The sequence below is a fragment of the Rhodnius prolixus genome, unplaced genomic scaffold (genome assembly GCF_049639745.1).
Source record: "Rhodnius prolixus isolate KJV_2025 unplaced genomic scaffold, Rpr scaffold_2, whole genome shotgun sequence".
Classification (NCBI taxonomy): domain Eukaryota; kingdom Metazoa; phylum Arthropoda; class Insecta; order Hemiptera; family Reduviidae; genus Rhodnius; species Rhodnius prolixus.
In genome coordinates this window covers 13,154,790-13,179,720 of record NW_027411592.1, presented here as the reverse complement: position 1 = coordinate 13,179,720, position 24,931 = coordinate 13,154,790, and the positions used below count along the sequence as shown (strand labels likewise).

The following is a 24,931-nucleotide window of genomic DNA, read 5'->3' as shown; positions in this document are numbered from 1 at the left end:
AACTGTATCGGATTTTGGAATTTCTTCGTGATTTCATACTTTGCTAATAACATTTAGTAGGGATCTAGTAGAGACTTATCTGGGTATCTCCCATTTACTAGTACATACCCATAACTACCAAACCCATCCCAGTTTTACCCATTATGAGATAATTCAAACTCGTTAATACAAAACTTCAAAACCTTGGTAATCATTAAGAAGAATTATGAGTTCACGTTTATTCTACTTTATTTGTAACTAATCTTCAACAAAAATTTGTTGTATGATGATGCTTTTAAAAATAGTCATTAATAAAAAGAATTTAAGGACATATTCGGTAATTCAAGGTAACTGCCAAACGAAATAATTTTCTTGTCAGAAATACGCTGACTAAGTATTAAAATTTAAATAACAAAAACAAAATACTGAATTAATAAATTGAATGACTTAACAATATTTGTTAAGCAACATATAATGAGAGCTCATTAAGAGCAGTAATCAAAAATACTAATCTTAGGATATAAATTATCACAGATAAGGAAATTTTCGCAGACACGAATTTATTGGTGTTTGGAAGGTATGAGGAGCACAGGTAGCACACAATAATCATAAAGATGTAGGTTATCCCATTGCACAAGAGTTCTTCCTAGGCCCATTCACTCTCCTCAAGGAGAATCTCTAATTCTGTTCCAGTATTTTGATTTGTTCAATAATAAAAATTGGGCACGTACCCCAGAATACATGGCACTGAGCTACGAGAAAAAGCCAAATAAGTAAGAACTATGCGATTTTACATAAAACACGAGAATTAATTACAAGATGTCCGTCTGCAAACTTGGAGAGAGAAAATGCACGGTAATTAACTAAATTAATGGTACCTGTGATCATTAATATTGTTAGCAATATTATACTACTTTTAGGTGTATTAATAGCTACAGGTAATTGACGAACATTAAACTACATACAAGCAAAACATTCAAGGTTTTATAAATAATGGATAATAAAAGTGCAACCATGGTGACAAAATGTAGTTACACAAAACGAAAATACTCTAGCTAACATTAAAATTAAACATTCAGTTTCTCTGTTATTCAAAACAGCTTATTTCCATCATAAATCCAAACAAAAGACATAAATTATTCTTTTATTTATTTATTAAAATTTCATTCAAATTCACAAGCAAAAGTTTATCTTAAAATTTATTATTATAATAATAATAAAAAAACCAACAAGTATCAGAGAATACATATTCAAATAGAATCTATTACTATTTACAATGCGCTATTTTTTTCAATCGCGGGATCGTTTCTAATAATTAAAAGTCACAAAAATCTATTCACACTCATATGACCAAAACTAAGAACACAACTTCTTCCTCGCCGTTCACACTCACTATAGTCGTGTCCAACTTTCATTATCACCTAGGCGAGCTTCAAGAAGAATGTATCTACATCTTTGAAGAACTGAATTCGGAACTGAATATGTATCAATATGTGTAAAGCTCTTAGTGAGCTGGCCCATGTTTAATTTGTAAAGGGAATCTGCCATTAGAGTGATTCCCAAATTTGGTGCATTGTTCTATCTAGCGAACTGTGCAATAATAATAGAAATCAAATTTGAAACTAAATTTAAATTTGAAAAAAAGTGGCTGATCGAAAGTGCAAACTTCATAAATAATTTTTGAAGTACGTATTTTGGAAATATTTCTAAAACGACTGCTACAATTTTCTTTCAACTTGGTTGCCCATTAAACTGCAATATCATAGGTTTGCATCTTTTAGTGGTAACATTATTTTCAGAAAATCAGATTACGGGTACATCTAAGGAAAGGCGTGTGAGTAGATTCCCAGTAAAGTGCCGTTTTCTAGTAACGTACGGCCTTATCTCTTCTTTTCTGCAAAAAGGAAATTGAATGTGTAGCGGAAATCGTGTTTCGAGAAAATTACTCAATCAACGGAAGTACCTCTCAACCCCAATGGATTGTTTACTTTCTTGAAAATAGCTCTTACGTTTTTGTTTAAATTTCTTATATTGATTTCACACAACCAGTCTTATAACTTACTTTTATCACTTTTCTTGTTCGTGAACAATGTAACATTTTTAGGAAAGAGTTGATTACTTCTAAAAATGAAAACTACAGAGTGATTTAAAAGAACTGCTTACTCTATCTACAGTGATCAGTTTTAGTACACTAATGAAATTTTTAGAGTCATTAAAATTGCCAAACATTTTCATGGCCCATTGTTACTTTTACCATAACATCCTTCATCAGCAGTTAAACATTCTGTATCCATCTTTGGCCAAAGCCTTACTCTAATAATGTCTAGTGCTAATGGACCTTTTGAGAGTGATATTTCTGCAATGATTCAGCGAAGAAGATCCAAATATGAAGTAGTAAGGTCACCTGAGATGAGGGTAAATTGTTTCAAGCGTCCTCAGAATTAATTACTAACGTTCAGCTCTAAAAGTTTCATCCTTTCTGTGCTGTTCATAATTAACATGTTCATACTTTCCTCATCTCTAGCGGACTAAATATGTCTTGGAATCACTTACTGGTTAGCTAGTTCCAATCATCGTTCATTCCGCCAAAATTTCGTTATTATCAAAGAATAAAAACACCCACCATTCACCGACAAAAAGCTATTTCGACTTTAACTGGCTACTGGCTGATGGTACCCGAAAAGCAAAAGTATGGGTTTTAGTAAAAGTGAATCATTATTAAGATAAAATGTTATACAAAATTAAAAACGCTAAAAATGCGCATTATTTATTTAGATTTTATGAGCTGTTAGATCACTTTTCTGTACATCAGTTTATTGCATTAAACTTTCTGTTAGGAGGACAGCAATATAATCATGGTGAGTTAAGGCAAGCTAGCCACAGGTGTCAGGTATACCCGGTTTCTATAATCATGTACCATAACAGAGCTCACTAGACGTGGAAAAAATAATTCCAGTGCCGTTAGCGACAATAATCTAACGGATTCTTTAAACTGTAAGGCTGCTTGTACGTAATGAAAAGATATGGTAGCCAATGCTAGGTGCTCGTAAGGTGACAAAGCTACCGGCCCCAAGATTAATAAAGTGCAGGAATAGGATTGGTTAGTTAGTGGAAACTCCAGCCCAGACACAGGTAAATAAAAGAATTATTTCTAATGCTAACCTAAGATTACTGGATAAATCTCCTACAACAGTGAGATAACAGTGGCAATGGTAATGCTGAATGACAAACCAACTGTTTCGCCTCTGGATTACGCTGGAATCTAACCTCAGTTTATCAGAAAGAAGAAAAAAAGAATCAATGCTACAATCCCTAAAATCACTCCTTGACAACGATGCATTAGGCCACAGGCTAAGTAATTTCTTAACAATGTAATGTACTTACTATGGGATCGATCCTACTAACTACATTCCCCATGAAAATTTTATTTCCATAAACATATAAAGAAAAACAACTTTATTATTATTATAAAATTTATTACGCTTTTCCTGTTCAATTTTATTTAAGCTACACTTAAATTCAATAGCAATTCATCTGTGCAAAAAACAAGCAGTGAAATACAAGATAACTAATTCACACGCAATAAATCTCGCTTGCTTAATATGTGAACCATTTCTACACAGAATGATGCTCATAAACCAAAATAATTTACACTTTATTCTTTTAAGCCAGTAAAGGAAAACGTTACAACAGATAGAATGCTCATAATTCCTCTGTCAATTAATATCTAAATAATAACAGTCCGTATCATTAAATTTGACCAATAAACGCTCCTACATCAAGTTAATAAATAATATAATGGTGGGCCGCATTTCTCCCTTAGTAGGACGATGTGGCCCATCAATAAATATACCAAGTATTTGGCTAAATTGTCTGTTCTAAGTAATTCTGCGAGGTTTACTCTTTGAACAGTTTTAGCCGTTTATATACTTGATAAAATTCACAATAATGAATCCATGGTGTTAAGCCACTTTAAATTTTATATGCAAAAAAGTATAATGAAAACTGCCCTAAACGCCTTTTTACAAGTGAGTTGGTTAAAATATGTAGTTTAAGAAGAATTTTGGTACGATTAACTATTTCCGCCTTCTGTTCGTAAATTGTTCCTTGGTACAATGCTACTACCCACTGAAAGCGTGATTGGTGTCGTCTTATTATGCTGCAGTGATATTCAGAATCATTATTTATTTATTGTTCTGCATCACGGAGATGAATTGCAGCCTCAGCTGACGAGATGCGTCCACCGGAAGTGCAACTTCAATAAATCAAATTGTTCAAGGTTTTTTGCCGAAATAGTTACAACCGAAAAAATGGTTATTCTTTAATTTCCAAAATTATTTACCCATCTATCTCTTCTATTTAAAAGGTTTTCTCGTAAAAACCATTATTTTAAGGGGTTCTTTGGAAACCACCAGTTACTTAGAATTTAAAATTTGAAGAAACTCAAATTACCAAAACAACTACATTACAAAATAGTTTCCAAATTTGTTTGATATTTTTTGATATTTGATACATGAGAAACGAGTTTCTCCCAATAAAAACGATGAGAAACGTCAGGAGTAGTATATTTAGAAAATGACAAAAGATAATTTATTGCGAATACAAATAATTAGCCCACTTAGACTACTCTTAAAGGGTTATTACTTTTATTATATTTCCTCTGACGCACCGTCAGTTCAGTGATTAGCGTCTCACCAGTAAGCTAGCTCCGGGAGTTACTGACCATGAAATTACTGATGGAAAAAAAATGAAACAATTAAAACAATTAAATAGTTGAATCATCATGAAACGAAACAGATTCTGTTTGAATTATGGCACAATGTAATTTAAAAAGCAAACTGTAGTATACAAGAAAATATGAAAAACTTCATAAACAGTTCAAGACCGAAACGAATGCCACATCGACCCTACTAGCGGAGCTAGACGTCAGAGAAAACCTCTTACAGCAGTGAAGACAACTGATGGCCAGGATGTAGTCAGCCAACCAACTATATCCACCATTGTTGTTCACTTCATTATTCTTGTCAGTCAGCAATAATTCATTACACTCTCCTCGCTTCCTTGAACTTTTGACATTGTCAATTATCTTGCCAAATAAATTCAGCGATAATTAAGGAAATCCCAGTTAGAAGTAGAAAATTAAATAATGCATTCCTTGTACAATAAAATGTGATTTGATAAATTAACAACAAAACTTCACTTAGAGGGAAATAGACTAGCACTTATTCAGCGATTTTGGCGTACCTGCGGTTATCCCAGCCTAAAAAAACATAAACAATACACACTGACACTCCTACCATTCACTTATAATACTCAGAAGCTGCAGTGTTAATTGCTTTGTTTTAGCAAACCCAAAGGCAAACTCGAGCTCATCTCCACAATGGCGCTCATACACTCATTCACAAGGAACACTTTACATACTCCTAAAATCTGGGATCAAACAGAGCCCATTTAAGGATAGCACAACAGATGTTTTGGAACTTACAGAGAATATGTTAAATAGACAATTTAGCCCTATCGACGTGTTCCTTATAAATCACAATTTAATTCCGAGAGTAATCAATTTAAATGAAAAAAAAAACAGGTGTGGACACTCGCACGACATTGTCTTACTGCTGATTTTACGCGACGAAATTTTCTTGAAACAATTAGTGCGAAAAAGTCGCTAAAAATTTATTTAGTTCAGTGGTTCAGTCAATTTTCTTTCAACAGAATTTTGCTTACATACTGAATTAAAATCTATCTCTATTAGTAATGTAAAGAATATAATACCGTACTAGAACAACACTGAACATCACCACTCTTAAGGAACTACCTTAAGAAGCATTTTTAAAGAAAAAGGTTTCAAAAACAACTAATAGATTATAGATCTACATGTGCGCAACATTCATACGAAGTTTACAGAATATTGTTGGAGCCTTTTCTCGAGAAACTACCGTCAACAGAAAAATAGATTCAATAATATGGCGCTTACTGATTGGTGATTTTTGTTCACAAACTTATTACCGGATACCAAGTTACTGGCACAAATCAGCGAAATTTGTAAAATCTTTCACACACCCCACTACGGGACTCTGTTGACCCGTAATAGAGAAAATTGAATGGTCAAAATATTTCTAATTCTCTTTTAATTTTTATCATTTTGGTCAGTACTTTTAATGATGAGGGATTTTGAGCTAAAGAAAATGGTAATGATGAATTAATGAAAGCTCCAAGAATAGAGTTTCTTTGATAAAATATTTTCAGTATCACATAGAATTAATTACGCTTAAACGAAAGTAAGTACGTTTCATTTTTCTAAAAACATATTTAGTTTCTGATGAAAGAACTTAAATTAGAACTAATAATTGGATACTCTCTCGAACTCAGCTGTGCGCTCTTTTGTCCAGCAACTTGAAAAGATTTATTTTTCTCTTAATATCAGCCCATTTTAATTGATTCTTTTTCTCAAGTCACATCTATCACCATTAGGACTTGGTTTGTGCACTCCGCTGTAGAAACTGACTTTCTCCATTTATTGTTAACATGAAATACCTTTATTTTCTTTTTACTTGCATACAATGGAAAGTTTCTATCAGTTAATTAATTACGTTCTTGCACAATTATAAAAATACTCATTACTGCTACTAAAACAAAGCCCAATAAGTTTCAACAAGTTCTCTGAAATCACAAGGTAGTTTATAAATAGCAACAAATGTTTCAATTTAAAGATAAGAATAAAACGAATGATTCATACAATTCGTATTTCTTCCCACGTAAATACAAAAATTGCAATGACGTGTTTACAGTAAAGGTAGCAAAAATTAAAATACAGTTAGATAGAACACATATAATTCACATGTGCGGAATATGTAGAACTTGGCGAACTATTGTTATTGAATAGGCCGGTCGTTGAGGAAGCACAACACTGCGGCCGCAACCAACTATTATTGCCAATGATTGGCGTGGGACAGAATTTCTCGTCCAATTTCATTATTTATCCATCATAACAGTATCAAGAAAATTTTCTTTTACCGAACTCGTTCAATTTTTACTTCCGTCAACATGTTAGAACTTCTTATACGGTTAAATTATCATATAATAAAAGTAAAAAAATATATACATGTAATAGTTAATAGTAAGTTTAGTAGTAATCATTCAAGAAAACTAAGGCTTTTTTTTTTCAGAAAATCTGTAACTTAGAATAATAATGAGGAGTCGACTCGGTGGCGAATTTACCAAAGTTTTGCCAATTCAACTCCAGCAAATCAATTCAATCCTGGTTCCAGAATACCTTGGTTCTCTCACTATAAATCTTTAGAAATCACTGGAATAGTGCTGAGAAATAGAACTAAATCTAGGCTAACCTCCTTCTACTAACCTCCTTCAGAATTAAAGTTACAGACTAAAAACAATTCAATAGCATCGAACTCGAGGTCTGGTTAATACGAACATTTTTTTCATTTTATGCCATTTTTCGACTTATATTTAGGTATTCTTCAAGACTGTAATATGAGCAAGATATATTTCAAATAGTTTTAAACAAGAAAAGAAAAAGTAATTCTTGAAAAAAAACTAAAAGATTAATTATAAACTTGGCTAACGAGATGTAAATCATTAAAAAACTATTAGGTACCAGTAGTAGTAAAGTAATCGCCTATTTTTCAGGCGGGGCTTAACGTCCAACTACCATTTACTAGGTGTCGTGGACGGAGGCGAATAGCAAACGTACTTTACTATTTCTCATTTAACCATTAAATAAAATCCAAGGCCAAGACCAGGAATCGAACCCAGTACCACAATGCATATTAGCTTTGCAGGTCTCGCCTCTTAACCCGCTCGGCTACCGTGACGCCTAGGTACCAGTTTATAATTAATCCATAAAATGAATTTTTTTTCTTGAGCCTTGAAAAAGACTTAATATCTTGAACTCATACAGTCGATCTAATTCCCATCCAAACTGGGACAAAAATCGCCGTAATAATAAATTAGAAAATTGAAGGCAACTTCAACATTCAGTGGAATTTTAATAATTGAAGAGATTTCCCAAATTATAATTGTATCAGTCTCAATACAGAAAGTCGGGTTTCCTCTAGATTTCTTTTTAATGTTCAACTAAAAGTAATTTTTGAATGCAATTAATAATAAAGTAAAATTTTTAAAAAGACCGCAGTTCTATTTAAATAAATAACTTTTAAATTCCAGTAATTTATTCATTGTGTGAATAATACCACAAGAGAATCAAACATTTCAAGCTAACAAAAGTACGAGTATTAGTACGCAATGCGGCAGAAGATCCAGTGCAAGGATGGGGTCCTGTCAGATATAAATTCCCACTGCGCTACTATTTCAACAACCTAAACAACAGCGTAAATACAAAAATTTGCATACTTTCACAGAAATAATGAAGCCAAATTTTTCTTTCTTTATTTTTTCAAATTTAAATTTTATAAAATGAAAAATATACGTGAAAAAGAGATGCATAATAGTTGCTAATAATAAGTAACAATATTTCATAAGTACATAGCTACTTGTATTATTTAATTATAAAATGTTTAAAACATTTTGTGCTATAAAATGTATCTGTTGAATAAAACGTAAATTCTAGAAAAATATACTTACAAAATCTCTCAAGAAACTATTTTTAGTAATAACGATTCTCAGAATTAATTGAATGAATTATTACTGGATTTTCTGACTTAAATATTACAAAGGCCTCGGAAGTATACACTTTAGATAAAAACTGACGAACACCTTAAATCAATTATCATTAAATTAAAAAAAATAATAAACTTAATTGGTTAGAGATAATAGACAATTGAAAACAATAGCGAAACATAGATTCTGCTTCCTCGCAAACTATTTAGACAGACTTGCAACTTTAGCACCATATTAATGTTACTATCTTAATGTATCTAAGACGAATTTCATTTACAATAAAAATCTTTCTTTATCCTTCTACTTTTTAAAAAAAAAAATTGAAGAGCCACCACCATCTATAATTACTGGCATCCGGAGCTTTTTTCAAAGCTATACCGGCCTCCAGAAAGTGTTCAGTCATAATAGACAATACCATCCACCACTGGAAAGTAAGCTGTAAGAAGCTCCTAGGAAGAGGATATCTAAGATTCAGAAACTGAATTCGAACCCGTGACTTCTGCGTGGGAATAAACCCATCCATTAAATTCAACTAGAGTTTAAACTAGAGAGTTTAGTCAAGTACGCTGAAATCTAAGAAGTTTCCAAGGAAAATATTCACAGTACGAGTAAAAGAACAGGACAATCCTAACACTATGTCTGCGACATTAAATTAAAGGAAAAAATACCATTCTCCCGAACTTTAATAAAATACATTTTAAGAGAAAAAGTTTCTGGTTGCGTATAATAAATAGATCAAGTTTTAAAAAGCTAAAAAGCACTATTATGGTTTCAAAGCAAATCACAGAGAATTTTTAAAAAAGACTGTTCTCAATTTTACCAAAACTAAATAATTTGAAATTGTACCCATCAGAATAATCTATGTTAATATAAATGACAAAATCTGATAGATTACACTGAAATGTTTATTTGAAAGGAAGCCAAATTTCCTGGAACATTATCAAAACCTAATGTGTAAAATGGGACAAGAGTAAAAAGGTTGAAGGATTTTGGCTAAGTTACGGTCGGGTGGTACCAACCAAAGAGCATCATAAATTTCAGACTTCTTATGATGTCCCGTTTTGATGGAACGCTAAATATACAATGTTCGTTCACTTTCAAAAGTAATGGATCTAAAATCATATATTTCGGGGTTAGATTGTACATTAAAGTAGATGGCAGCTTAATGAAGTCAAATCCATTTCCATCTAAAAAGATACTGTGATCCCACTATGTGTTAAAGTTTGTAATGCTTCTATTAGGAGACTTTAGAACGTTACTTTTTCGCGTAAAAATTGCATTTCAAAAATCCTGCTAAGATGCATTTCTTTGAGAAAATGATGAACAAGTTGAAGAAGCAGTTATGTAACCTACGATTCATTCTTTTATTAACATTGAAATCACTTTCTGCAAAAGTTTATTAAAAAACACAACTAAATATATTGATTGGTTCGCTAATAAGAAATGAAGAATTCATTGCGAAAATTAAACTAAAACGTGTTTTTAACAATAATTTCTTAATCTAGAAGTCCAGATTACAAATAATTTCAATTAAGAAGCCCCAGATTTAATTAGAATTACTATTACATAGCGGTTTAAAAACTGAATTGAAATTTTTAAAAGTGATGAAGTAATAACAGGAAATCAAAATTGTGTTAATAAATACAGCACAGAGATTCTTACAACAGGTAAACAGTCTGAAGAGTTAGTTCCAAAGGAAATTATGTAATATTTTTAATCAACTAAATACCTTACTTTAATAATATAAAGTTTTAAAGATAAACACTAATAACCTAATTGTTTGAATGTTACCACTTAACTGTACCACGTTTTCGAAATACTAAACTACTCACTGAGAATCTCATTTAGAAAAATATTTACCAACACAGAGAGCGTTCTTCTACCAACTGGATCATCGCAGCTGGTAAACCATTTGATTATGAAATTGTTTTCAAAAGTTCTTGAACTTACAAATACATTTTGAAAATTCTGTCGAAAGCGTTAGTGTAGACTGGTAAAATTGGAGGGAGATTCAAATTTATCGCCCTGACGAAACACTCGGAAATAAATTAATCGAAAAAAGTATTAAAGAAAAGTCGCAGCAGATGTACAGAGCACTGGCCAGAAACAGGTAATGAACTGATATATATATGTATTTTAATGGCAGTTACGCAGACTTTAGGAAATAGTTCAAAAATATAACTCCACAATAACGCCAAAAAATAAACTTTTTTTAAAAATATTTCTATCAAATTAAATTAGATAAATGTGAAGGTCTATTCTTATTAAAACAAAAACAAAAAACTCGATGGAGTAATTGCTAGAAAAACAGATTCAGCAATGCCATAATTTCGATCGTCGTTTTTCGAAAGAAACCGTTTTTGGTTACAAAAACTTATTAGGAGTTTTTCGAGTGATCTTTTTTCCAAAATTCAAGTAGGCACCATTTTTTCTATAACTTTTTGTCGCGAAAAAAATGAAGAAGAATAAATAGAAGGAATATGGTACATTTTATCATCCAGTCAGTCAGTCCCTAACTTAAAAGTTATCAGTGATTTAAAAATATAATGACGGAAGTACGATATATAGAAACAGGTATGATTTTTGTGAAGAAATTTATTTAAATTTATAAGACAAACAAGAAACTTGATTTGGCCAAATTTTTAAATCTGCAACAGGAAAAAAAAGAAAAGAAAAGAAAACAGATTTGAAATTATAAAAAGAAATTGCTGGACACAAAATTGGTAATAGTTAAGAAATGTAGGAAGTGATAGTGACCATAGCCAATTCAACCAAGTAAATATTTCTCAATATTTTATGTAACGCAGTTTGGAGTTTTAATAGCAATTTTTGAAGAAAAATTATATGCAATTATTTATTGCAACAAACTACTTCTATTATTAGTGAAACTGGCATTCATTTAAAAAAAGAAGTACATTCATTTTATTGGTATAATTTATTTTTATGGCCACTTAATTTGACCCATAATAAGAATGGGACTATGACTTTATATTTTTATTACATAAATTTAAGTGCAGCATCAAAGTCCAGGAACTGTTTAATAATCTGACGTAAATTAAGCGTTGACGTCAGCAGTTTATGAACTGTTTCCAGGAGGCCTGCTGTACGTACAAAACTTTATAAAGCTTGAGAAATAGATGTAATTACAGGTGAATTGCAGTGTATAAGTGCGGCATGATTAATTATGATCACAAGTTTGAGTGTAAGGTAGTAATTTTTACAAGGATAGTAAACTTTGAATCTGTTTATCGATGTGTTGTATCTAGCGAACACAAAAAACAAAAAAAAAAAGAAGTTTTGGGAAGTTAAAAATTTGATATTTTGTCTGGTTGCAAGTATGGGACCAGGTAACAAGATTTTCGACGATACAGAACATTCGGAAGTGCAGATTTATTGACATTATTTTCCCAAAATTTTGAGATTTGAGATTTTTTCAGCTCCTTCCAGTCATCCAGCTAAACTCAACTCACTGCACGATGTTACAGACTTCATTTGAAACCGTTTGTACTCGTATCCAACAAACTCTACTTACAACATTCTTTACAGAACAGAGGATGACCCTAGCTTTTCCTATAAATATACCACTTTTTTTTTTTTTGAAGATGTGCAGATAGATCGCATGCCTCATTGCACTCATCAATCTTAAACCATATTAACAGCGGAATGGTTTATTAGACTTATTAGATAATTATTTTATTTTTTTTTTGCAGATATCAAAAGGAAAAAATTGATTTGGAGGCAGTTCGAGAGGGAATGGACGCCGCCTATCCAATGAAAATGTCTTCACTATCTACTATATTCAAGCAACAACTGGTAAAATTTAGAGGTACATCTGAACTTCGTGGTCGAATTACTGTGAGAGAACGTAGTGCGAATAATTTTTTTTCACATTATTTTGAATTAAGTTCAAGTCGTAGAAGTCTAGTTAATCAATTCAGACAAAACAAGTTACCTTGTACTTCTGGTCAAATTCTGACCTCAGATTAACTCATTAATCATACTCATGTAATTAAGTTCTATTATAAACGATGACGGACACAACAGTGTCTCCTTGGCTTAATGATGTATTCAATATAATGTTATTTGTTGAATAGCTCAAAATTGTGTGTGCACTGGGAAATCTAGAAATATCAAGCCCTCATGGTTGTAAATTCTATTGAGACCGGAAATATCGATAAAAATGTGTTTGTAAATGTGAGGGTGTAGTAATCAGCGTACCAGTGATTTCCGCTTGTTTGTTCAACCGCGCCGAATATTTTCCTGTTTTTTTTTTTTATACTTCTCCTTCTTTCTGACATCAGCAAAAATGGTTACAAATTTTATATTCGACCATTATTAAATGAATTTCCTGCAGAATGAGAATATACTTTGAATAGTAAATATTTAAAATTATTTTTTTTAAAAAAGTTGTTTAGTACTACTTATTTATGTTTTTTTATAATTAACTTAAGTGAGTTGCAATTATTCTTTTCGCGAGTTTCCTTTTAATGATCCCAATAAAAGGTTTTTAATGTTGTAATAAATTTATATTAAACAATTTCCTGTCCGAAATGTAATTATTTAACAAGTAAAACAATTATTGTTTATGGCTGCCAGCTATTGGAAATGACAATTTATGCTAAACAAATTCTATGAATTAAAACTTATATAATTTTTAAATATAAGTAGAGAATTCATTTCCTAAGGCGAAATATTCTCTTTTAAATGTATGGTATAAACTGTCATACCACAATAAGGACGTTCATAAGTAAAATATTTTGAAACATAAATATGTATGTTACTCATTGACGTAGTTATACAAAATCAACAATTACATTAAAAACCCTTCCTTGCGTACTACAGCTGACCTTTCTTTAAATATTAACTAATACATTTACATGATAAATTCGTTCTGCACCTGTCTATTTGCGTAATTCCCATCAATTCAAAGTTTCATTTCTTCCAAGTACTTTTATCCAATGAAATTTAGCAATTTAAACATTTATAAAACTTCAAAATCTGGGCTATATTAAAATCGTATAATAAAATATTAGAAAGTTAATGCCTGGGTTATTCTGAAATCTATGAATTGACATAAAGAACTCAGCATTCAAGGACACTGACCGATAGCCGACAGTACACTAAGAATAGGATACCGATGACTTCAGAGTTTAGAGATAAAGAAGTGCTATAATTGTACATATTTTCGCAGGAATTACACTGAAGGGACAGAAGGACAGCAATTAGAAATATGAAGGAAATATAAAACTCCCAAACCTTATCATCATCTATCTCCTTTAAAAATACAGATATAGAAAGCAGAAATTGTACGCATGTAGCCCGCCCTGAATAATTTTATGGCCAGCGAGATACATCCTAATTTTACAAAAAAATTTAATTTCGTATCTCCAAATGGAAGTTATAGGCCTACAATGTAATAACAATGAACTAAAACAATGAAACATCAGAATAAAAAAAAACTTTTGTAACACCTACGTCATAAAGGAAATATTTTCTGGCATTAAAAGTTGTAAGCTCTTTTGGATCAACTTACAACAGCGAACTGTTTTTTCGATTATCAAAATTTATCAAACATATCAAACACTGCAAAATTACCGAAAATATGTACTCTACAATAATAGCACTCCTTTACCTCTACAATTGAGCACAATTCCTGCTTTCTATCTGTTTTTTTAAAGGAGGTTTAAGATGTTAAAGTTTAGGAACTTTACATTTCCTTTATTTTTCGAATTGCTGCATCTTCTGCGCTATTAGTGTAATCTCTGCCAAAATATGGTTAATTATAGTACTCTTATACCTCTACAATTGTGCACCATTCCTGCTTTCTATCTGTATTTTTAAAGGACATATAAAATGTTAAAGTTTGGATACTTTACATATCCTTCATTTTTCGATTTGCTGTATCTTCTATGCTATTAGTGTAATCTCTGCCAAAATATGTACAATTATAGTACTCTTATACCTCTACAATTGTGCACCATTCCTGCTTTCTATCTGTATTTTTAAAGGAGATATAAAATGTTAAAGTTTGGATACTTTACATATCCTTCATTTTTCGATTTGCTGTATCTTCTATGCTATTAGTGTAATCTCTGCCAAAATATGTACAATTATAGTACTCTTATACCTCTACAATTGTGCACCATTCCTGCTTTCTATCTGTATTTTTAAAGGAGATATAAAATGTTAAAGTTTGGTTACTTTACATATCCTTCATTTTTCGATTTGTTGTATCTTCTATGCTATTAGTGTAATCTCTGCCAAAATATGTACAATTATAGTACTCTTATACCTCTACAATTGTGCACCATTCCTGCTTTCTATCTGTATTTTTAAAGGAGATATAAAATGTTAAAGTTTGGTTACTTTACATATCCTTCATTTTTCGATTTGCTGTATCTTCTATGCTATTAGTGTAATCTCTGCCAAAATATGTACAATTATAGTACTCTTATACCTCTACAATTGTGCACCATTCCTGCTTTCTATCTGTATTTTTAAAGGAGATATAAAATGTTAAAGTTTGGTTACTTTACATATCCTTCATTTTTCGATTTGCTGTATCTTCTATGCTATTAGTGTAATCTCTGCCAAAATATGTACAATTATAGTACTCTTATACCTCTACAATTGTGCACCATTCCTGCTTTCTATCTGTATTTTTAAAGGAGATATAAAATGTTAAAGTTTGGATACTTTACATATCCTTCATTTTTCGATTTGCTGTATCTTCTATGCTATTAGTGTAATCTCTGCCAAAATATGTACAATTATAGTACTCTTATACCTCTACAATTGTGCACCATTCCTGCTTTCTATCTGTATTTTTAAAGGAGATATAAAATGTTAAAGTTTGGTTACTTTACATATCCTTCATTTTTCGATTTGCTGTATCTTCTATGCTATTAGTGTAATCTCTGCCAAAATATGTACAATTATAGTACTCTTATACCTCTACAATTGTGCACCATTCCTGCTTTCTATCTGTATTTTTAAAGGAGATATAAAATGTTAAAGTTTGGTTACTTTACATATCCTTCATTTTTCGATTTGCTGTATCTTCTATGCTATTAGTGTAATCTCTGCCAAAATATGTACAATTATAGTACTTATTTGGGCTGGCCACCTCTGCTTTACAAAGTTCCTGAGAACACACAGTTCTTTATTCTTTTTTTTTCATTACATTTTTCCAAATTCAAATGAATGTAAAGGTAGTTAAGAGAAAATTCACCGAGAAAATATAGAAAAACTTGAAAATAAATTAAGTTAAAAGTTTACTTTCGATTAACTGACCCCATGCTTATAGTTTATTCCATTGAGTACACATTAAAGAAAATCAATTCGACCTTCAGCTATTATTCGGTTTTAAGCCAGGACTCACTAACGAACTGACAATGATAACGACAAATGAGAGATAGATCAATATGTAGACCATCAATAGTAGTAAAAACCTCTTTTTGCACCCAGGCAACAATTAAAAATCTGTGTTTCCTTTGAAGACCCTCAAACGAAAATCTACGCAGATACCTCATAAGAAAGAGAAATTAATAATGTAGAAACATTTTATCTGATTACAAGTTACATCAGATTGGTAAGCATGCATTCAGCTATTATTTAAAATGGGGATCAACGTCCATCTACCAATTGATATGAATAGGCTTCTTTTTTATTTTATTTTAACGGAAGTATTTACTGTTTTTTGACATAAAGTATACAAAGGAAATGGCAGCGTTGCTGTGGCGGGTCACACCACTTCAGCAATAAACTGACGGCAGTACTTTCACTGCATTTACCAAGAGCGCACACTCACTATAGTTGTAGTGCTTGACTATACATTCACACTGGAACTTTCTCCGACACACGCCTCTATAAACAACAACTGCTAATCATTCATAATCATCATCAAAGAATGGTTGTCCGCAATAGCACCGTTATTGTTTACTAAAGCAATGAATTCATTTATCTCATTACATAAATAATGGAACCCAGGAAAACAAGTCAAAAACAGATGAAAGAACTGGAATATCCAATATCCTAGTACTAGGTTGGTGTCTTTTGAATTGAATTCAAAATATGAAGTAAACTGGTTGTAGTATCTCTTTATCGTTTAAATTTTTTTTTTATTTATTTATTTTTTTTTCGCGATTTTTCCGGGCAATTTCTAACTTTCATGAAACTTTTGTTAATAAATTTTGGCAATAAAAAGTCTTAAGGTTTTTATTTTTCAAATATGTTATCATCTTTACTTAGTTTTAAATTTTTTGTCATAACTTTTTACCACCCAAAACAATAAAATGGTAACTTTTTTACATATCCAACATGTGATATTTTCCTGCGAATTTATTACAGACCTCAAAGTAATATGTCCTACAACTGATCACATATTTATGATACGTTCCCTACAATTTTCTCCTTAATGGGATAAGTCCATCCTGAAGCTGTTAATAATAATACTTCTCATTCTAACTATCCTATCCAAATTGACTGTTGCTGATCCTTACACTGAACCTTTGAGAATTCGCAAACAACTTATTAACAACTTCTGTCTATGTTTTATTGGAAACATGTTTTTTTAAAAAGAATTGACTTTTTGAGCAGTTATTGGGGAAATTTTAACAAAAATTATCTCTTAATCGTTCCATTTAAGTATAATTTACAGAGCTACCATCTGTATATTAGTAAATAAAGATGAAAGTATTTCTAGAATCCAACATAGTAAGAAAAACTATCTGAATTTTTTATTTTTCTAGAATGGCAGACAAGAATTTCATTAAGCTTACAACAGTAACTGCTTGCAGTATAATCAATCAAATTAATTCAGTTAATCAACTAGTGAAACTGTTGCTCTGGGTATTGTGAGCCACAGAAATACAACTCTAAAACTGGGCCAGATTTGGTAATAGCTGCTCATATGGAGGCAAGTGTAAACATTCACATATTACTAACTAGAACGTATGATTTACGAAAGAACACACACAATTTTGGCGGAAGTAAAGTTGGTGATAAATAAAGAGAATTAACCAAATATCTGTAAAATAAAATCTAGTAAGTAATCTTGGTTTCCTGGTAAGTGAAGGGTGTAATGCATTTTTAAAACTCAGCGAATGTATTGTATTTAAAAGAAATTATACAATAGTTATTTATATTAAACAGTAGCAGTGAGACGAATAGCGACGCCGTCTGCTTGATTGGACGCAGGAACAATGAAGATACTTAGTCCTGTAATTTGGTTTACTAGCCCTTCTAATGCATATTGAGTGAACTGTTTAGATATACACAATTACTTTGGGTTTAGCGACCCATCAAGCAAACTCAAGCTAAAGACACTCTCATTCACATAATATATACGCTCTACAACAGATGCTAGCAACATTCATTGACACTTAAGGAGCAAATCGTATTGACTTTGATTTGACTTTACGCCCAAATCCAACACTAAGTTAAGTTGAAGTTACATTATAATCAATCACATTAATTCAATTAATCACCTAGGAAAACTGTTACCCTACTCAGGGTATTGTGAGTCACAGAAGAACACCCATGGAAGGAGTGTTAGAGAAGCGAGGTAAGCCTGAAAACTGAACTTAACTCGAAGACAAGTATACTAATTTTGTTAAAACAGGAACAATTGCATTTTGTTGAAGGCCTGTTTATTTTATTCCCCTTTACTTCCGCAATTGTAACATTACTTAAGTTGGTAAGCTAGTTCCTTTGTCTACCATTAACATTACCTAGGATTTTACCAATTAAATGGAAATTATTAAAAACAATTGGAAAATGTGCGAATGTTCTCTGTATTATTCTTGATGAGTGCGCATCTGCAATAAATGTGAAATCATCTAAGATAGTAAATTTGAGATGCTGCCATCGGATGGAGACAGTTCACGTTGGGAATAATAATTATGTTTTCCCCCTCCTCTAACAAAAGCAATCCAAGGATAAGAAAACTTACATCACCTGATTGTTGATGGGCGTAATCATGCTTAAAACTGAGTACAATAAAACAAAGGCAACAGCTTTTTGTGTTGGCTCATTAGAATATAATAAGAAAAGTAAGACTTTCATTTTAATAATATGAGCGTGGGATCTAACCGTTGCTGTTTTATTAGCAAAAATTAAATATGCAATTAGTGCTCTTCCAAAAGGTAAACAGAACGGGTTAATTCGACCATGAGGAGTGGGCGAGACTGAATTATTATATAACTTCAAGCGAGAACCAGCCAGAATACATACTAAATATGATAAATCGTGAAGAGACCGAACTGTGTTGATTAATGCACAAGTATGTCCTGCGAAGATTTGCCAGTATCAGTAAGCTTGTGAGTGACATAAAAAAATGATTAAATAAACATTATTCCAGAAAAATTCAGAAAAAATATTGTAAATTATGGGTGAAAGATCATTCAGATAAAACTACACAACAAAATATTCCTTTAAACGTAATTTTCAAATTATATATTTCAGTAAAATTTTACAAAGTGGATTACCAAAGCGTTAAAATTTTAATTTTTTCAATTCAACACCATTCATCCTATCAATACTAAACAGGAGTTCCGGAGATAACACATGATGAAACAAAAGTCTGATGTGGAACGGGCAAACAATTTCCTCATGAATGTAGAATACAAATATTTTTCACATTTTTATTACAAACTAGGAACTTTTTCACTTAAAATTAATCCACAGGTGATAACCGCAAGATGCTTTGTAACCCAAGTTATAGATCTTGATGTGTCCAATATACGAAAATACCAAAAGCATGACGCAAATACTTGGAATTGAAAAAAGGAAAAAGCTGTCAATTATTATTTCTGGTAGTGCTGGACAAAAGCGATCTAACACATTCTCTAACCTAATAAAGAACATTTATTAACACAATAAAAAAACAGTGATATCTGTTATACGAATAAAATAATTGTTAAAAATAGAAGATTTAATTTGATTTTCTTACTTCCGAAATTAGATTTCATAAAAAAGAAACTATCTACTAGTTAGATTTATTTCCTACAGGAAATGATACTAAAACAACTTTCAACTCGAGATTGTCACACCATCACTGAAATGAGTAGCAAATCATCCGTGAGACTGTGACAAAAAGAATTAACGTTATTGTCCGGAATATTTATAATTCCGCAATTCGCCGAAGCATGTACTTACTACAGTACACCACATAAAAATATGGAGTATATTTTAATAATATAGTCGTACGTTAAAATATCATTTGTTTTTAAATTCCAATTTATCATTACTAAGCCAAGTAGCTTTTATCTTTTAAATACTTTTTTTCTTTTTCAATATTTCAAGGCTCAAATAGAATTAATCCAATAAAAACATATTTATACGAAATTTAATTTTAAGTAGAGGGATTGGATTCAGACCTCGTGTAACAAACAAGTAAATAATTAAAATGAAAGAGATTTATGACCACAATGCTGACTTCCAAAATATATTAACAGGAAATTTTCATCTAACTGGGAGAGTGGTTCAAAGCTCAAGTAACAAGGAAATAATCTAATTGGAAAAAGGAGTGGAATAGATATATTACATCAATGCGGATTATCAAAACATTTATTGACATTGACTTACTTCATTATAGGAGAAATCATGCCCTCCAAACTGTCGATTGGATTAGGATAACCAGAGAGAATGTAATTTTATATTTATCTATCTTTTGCACTGCAATTCAAAGGAGCCTGTCCCCAAAAAGAACACTCGTCTTCATAAACTACAATTCTCCTAACCAAGAACGTTCTACTCTGTGATTAAAGATACGCAGATGCTGACTAATTTGTCACCAACAATTTGGAAAATAGAACTTTATTCTCGATTCATTGGGCACAATTGAGCTTCTCCAATCAGTCCTTCTTTAAATATTAAAACCAAATGTTAGTTATAAAATTCTGTAGTCTATCAGAAATTAAACATTATTTGATTTGATACTCTGGGGCACAATAGAAGTGAATTTGTAACTGCTTAAAAATAAACAAATAGGGTAATGTCCAATTTACTAGTTGATTTTTACATTAAAAGAAAGAAGACTTTCTAAGGGATTCGCTATTCACTGAAAGAGAATTACATTTGTTTTATCGATAGAAATAATTATTCTAATATTTGATATAAGATTTATGGTTATGTATACATTTGTTTAAACAATATAATGGACGTGTAAAAAAAAAAACTAATCCAACATTAAATGTTACATCATTGATCACGTTTGTGATCATTAAAATGAACTTTAATATAAACCCAAGTAGTGCATATTCATAATTTCACAAAGATTATATAACATGAATTTCAACCATCAACATGACTTCAGTCCAGTCCTATAAACTTCCTTATGCCATTAAAACATTTCACCATTAAAAAACTATGGATTTATTTATATTTTTTTAATCACAGGTAGATATAATCCATCTGCCTCATTTGGTATTTTATTATATACCATCGCAGATACAGTGTTTGACATTAATGCATATTTTGTTAGTCTTTTTGGAAGTTTATATCAGCATTTTACGAATATTATCTGTCGCTTCTGATATACTTATTTGTATTCGATTTTTTTGTTTTTACAGAGTAAACGTAGAGTCATGAAATTTAAAGCTGGGAATAAAGGACTATGGTTTTCTCTTATCCTTTTAAACATTATCTTTCTGTTCTTTTTTTGAAATTTAAAAATAATTGAGGCTTCTCTTGATGAAACTTTCTGAAGTTCAATTCGATGAACCATTCTTGAGTGAAATAATCCGGAACAGACTGTAGCTTCATTACTCATGATGGAACGTCTCTCTACTTCTTCATCAGGCAAGTTATGTGAGATAGATCACAGCTCAGTTGTTTCCAAGGTAACGTAGCAATATACCAAAAAATGGTACTATATTTTTCTTTTTTGTTTTCATTTTAAATATTATTCTGTCTAAAACTCTTATTCTGTCTAATCTTGATGTTGTAGGGCTGGAAAGCTATTTAACCATTCTTTTAGACAAGACCATTCCTCAGCAATCCTCCCTTTAGTTGCTAGGTAGTATAGTGTATAGTACATCGTATATGTATAGTAAACAAAGCAAAGGCCCTAAATCAAAGAGACACCTCCTTTAGTTTCACTATGCCCGGAATACCAATAATAATAACTAATACACAGAGCCCGTCCTACCAAGCACGTTCTCCAAATACCACAGTACTCGAGTTTGAGCAGCAGTAGCTCAAGAGACACTTGTAACTCAGATCCCACATGTTCCCTTGTTCTCCTTTCCCTTTAGTATCGTTGCCATAAAAAATTGCACAACTTTATTACATCTATAAAACTATATAATATATAATAAATAACTTTATTATAACTTAAGCTATGCCATCAACAACGGTTTTAACATTCTTTGTAACCAAATTGTGCCTAGCTAATTATGTAATTATCTTCCAGGCATTCTAATAGTTGTTTTGCTATTATTTTCATATATTTTTGATAAAACTAGGACCAATGAAATCGGCCGATAGTTATATAATTCATGATAACATCCCTTTTTTTGAACCTAAATATAACTTTATAAATTTGTTAACACTTTTAAGAAACTCTACATACTATATAGTCCATCAGGACTATTATGTTTTAAAAAATTAATTAAAAAAACAACAAAATGTCAGACATTTTTCTACCTTTCATGTTTTTCACCGCTCAGCCATTATACACACCTGACTTCTCTTTATTTACATTCAAATGAATTTAGTTTCGGATGATATAGAACACAGAATTTGCTAGAAGTCATTTAAAGAGCTAGTTCCTTAAATATTTAATAAGTGAGCATTAAATTTCTCAGCATTTATTATGATGTTATATTCTTTCAGATTATTATACAATTTTTATTAATAATCTCCCATTCTGTTTTGCTCTTATTTTCTGAGTTATAAATAACTTTTTGTAACGAATTCTTTTTGCTTATTGCAGTTTTGTTTTAGTTTTCTTGATTTCGGTCAATTGTACATTTCCTAAGCTTACACTACAGCTCTAGTACACTAGGTACCAGGTTGAAATAAGGAGATCTAATAAACCTTCCACAGAGAAGGGTAAATCAATATGTCAATTAGTACTGGAACAATTCGATGACCTGTTAGAGAAGATTCTGTAATTACCCCCATCATTTCTTTTATTCTAGCGTTATTTGAAGAACATGATTACCAACTTACCTTTTTTTAAGGAACCCTTTTGTTATTGCTAATGCCGTCTGATCGAAAACTTGCATAAAAATTTACTTCTACCGTAAGTCCAAGATTTCTTTCTGCCGCCTCAAGACTTTCACATTTTTCTGGTTGATTTCTGTACAACAGGTATTTGAGGGAAAACAATAATGAAAGATTGAAGGCATAAAATATTTAGAAAACCTTTTCTTTAATACCATATGATATATAACATGGACTGCGCTTTCTCAAGAGAATTTTTTGTTTATTTCAGCAAAAAAAAGGTACCTCCGCAATGTCACAAATACAACATGGCCAGTTCAATAGGTAAGTTACACTTAAATGAATTCTTTTTTCACCTTGTTTAATTTCTAAAAACTATGCAAGTGCTTTATTACATCACATGAAATTATATTTCCAATAATATCAACTTTTTTTGCAAAACAAAAAACAAAACTAAAAACACCGTCACTTTCAATTAGCCAATTTTGTCGTTAGGCTATTAGTCGAAAAACTTGAAACAGTCAGAAGTTAGACAATCAATCAGAAACCCAAATGAAAATTTACACAAAAATGGACACGTACAGTTAAATGAAAGAAAGTTGGCTAATTCGCCTCACTGACACATTTAGTTATAACCAGAAAGATTACTATGTCAGATTCCATTAGAAGAGGGGAAATCATTTGAAATATTACTGCAATTTAAAAACAGCAAAAATGATAATCTAATAACTATCTACGAGTACACCAACTTGCAACTATTCCTCAACATACCGGTTTATCGTATTATGAAATTATTAGCTTTCCAATACCACATAATATATGATTTTGATGTTATGTAACCACAAAACTTTATTGCACTATAGAAGCGTTCTGGGATTACTTTATCCTTTATGGCAAGAGGATAATTATATTGCTAAATTTTCGTGTACAAAATTGGTGTTCGCATTTACTTTCCTTAATTATAATAGTGAAAGGTAGATTTTGTTAATATTCGCCAGAAAGGTCTGCCTGAGTCCGAAAAACTGGTTTCTACATAGTGGTGAATGTTTTCGAGTAACGTAAATGGAACTTTAGAGGAAAATTCTAAACATCCCTCAATGGTTATATGCTTGACAGAATGTGATATAAGCCTTAATGAGCTACTATAATTCGGTAAGGTATTTGTAAGAAAAAACACTTCTTCGTATTAAAAGTATTACAATAAGGTAAAGTATTATAAAGGATATTTTCGGTGAAATCTTAAAATCGAAAATCTGCAATATTACAATATCTTTTCATTCTAATAGAGTAAGAGAATGTAAAAAAAAAAATCTATATTGCAATAAAACAAAATGCGAATCACAACTTTACGATTATTAACATCACAAATAAATTACTGACAATGATTTAACAAAATTCGTAATGAAAAAACTAAAGCTTATTACGTCTGAAATAAACTCATATTTTATATGGGAAAATATTTTATAATTAAAGTGTTGTATATTGCAAAACATGTTAGTTCACTTTTAAATTATTTATTGCTTTGTTAATTAGACGAAAATAAGCTAGTTTGTTTCTAAAAGGAAACTGACAAAAAAAAAGACAATTAGCAGATGTCTGCTCAGAAATGCATGATGAAATATTTTTAATTAAGAAAAAACTAAAACCTTATTTTAACAAAGATATAAGACAGATTATGTGATTCAGTGAGGAAGGTCGTATAATTATTCGTAAAGATCGAATTAATGGAATTTTTCAACAATTTGGTAGCTGAAAGAAGAAAAGTTAATAATTTCGCAGATTACTACACCCTCGTCACGTGTGGCTTTCAAAAAGTTCCACTGTCCTCAACAGCGTTCACGAAGTTCGGTACGCAACGTTTGAGTCTCTAGAGGCTTCATTGGTGCCATGTCTTCGTTACAGGGACTTAGCCTCATCTATAGACTATTGCCTTATTTGTTATTTGTTACTTCTGTAATAACTGTAACAGCTCTTTCCTATTCATTCTTTGCAATGTAAACTGAAAAGGGCTTTGCGGTGTTTCTTTAAGTGTTAAGAATCTGGACGTAAAATATAGGATTTGCAGAGTGTAGAAGTAAATTGGGTAGTGAAGAGCTAGAGATGGCCTGGGATGTATTTTTGTGAGAACTCACGGTCACTATATTAA

General features: G+C 31.2%; 1 protein-coding gene across 1 annotated transcript in view; it reads right to left on the bottom strand.

Annotated features, from left to right (window-relative positions):
* Positions 1–24,931, bottom strand: part of Coa7 (Cytochrome c oxidase assembly factor 7) — a 49,008-nt gene that overhangs the window by 6,211 nt on the left and 17,866 nt on the right. The window lies entirely within an intron of this gene.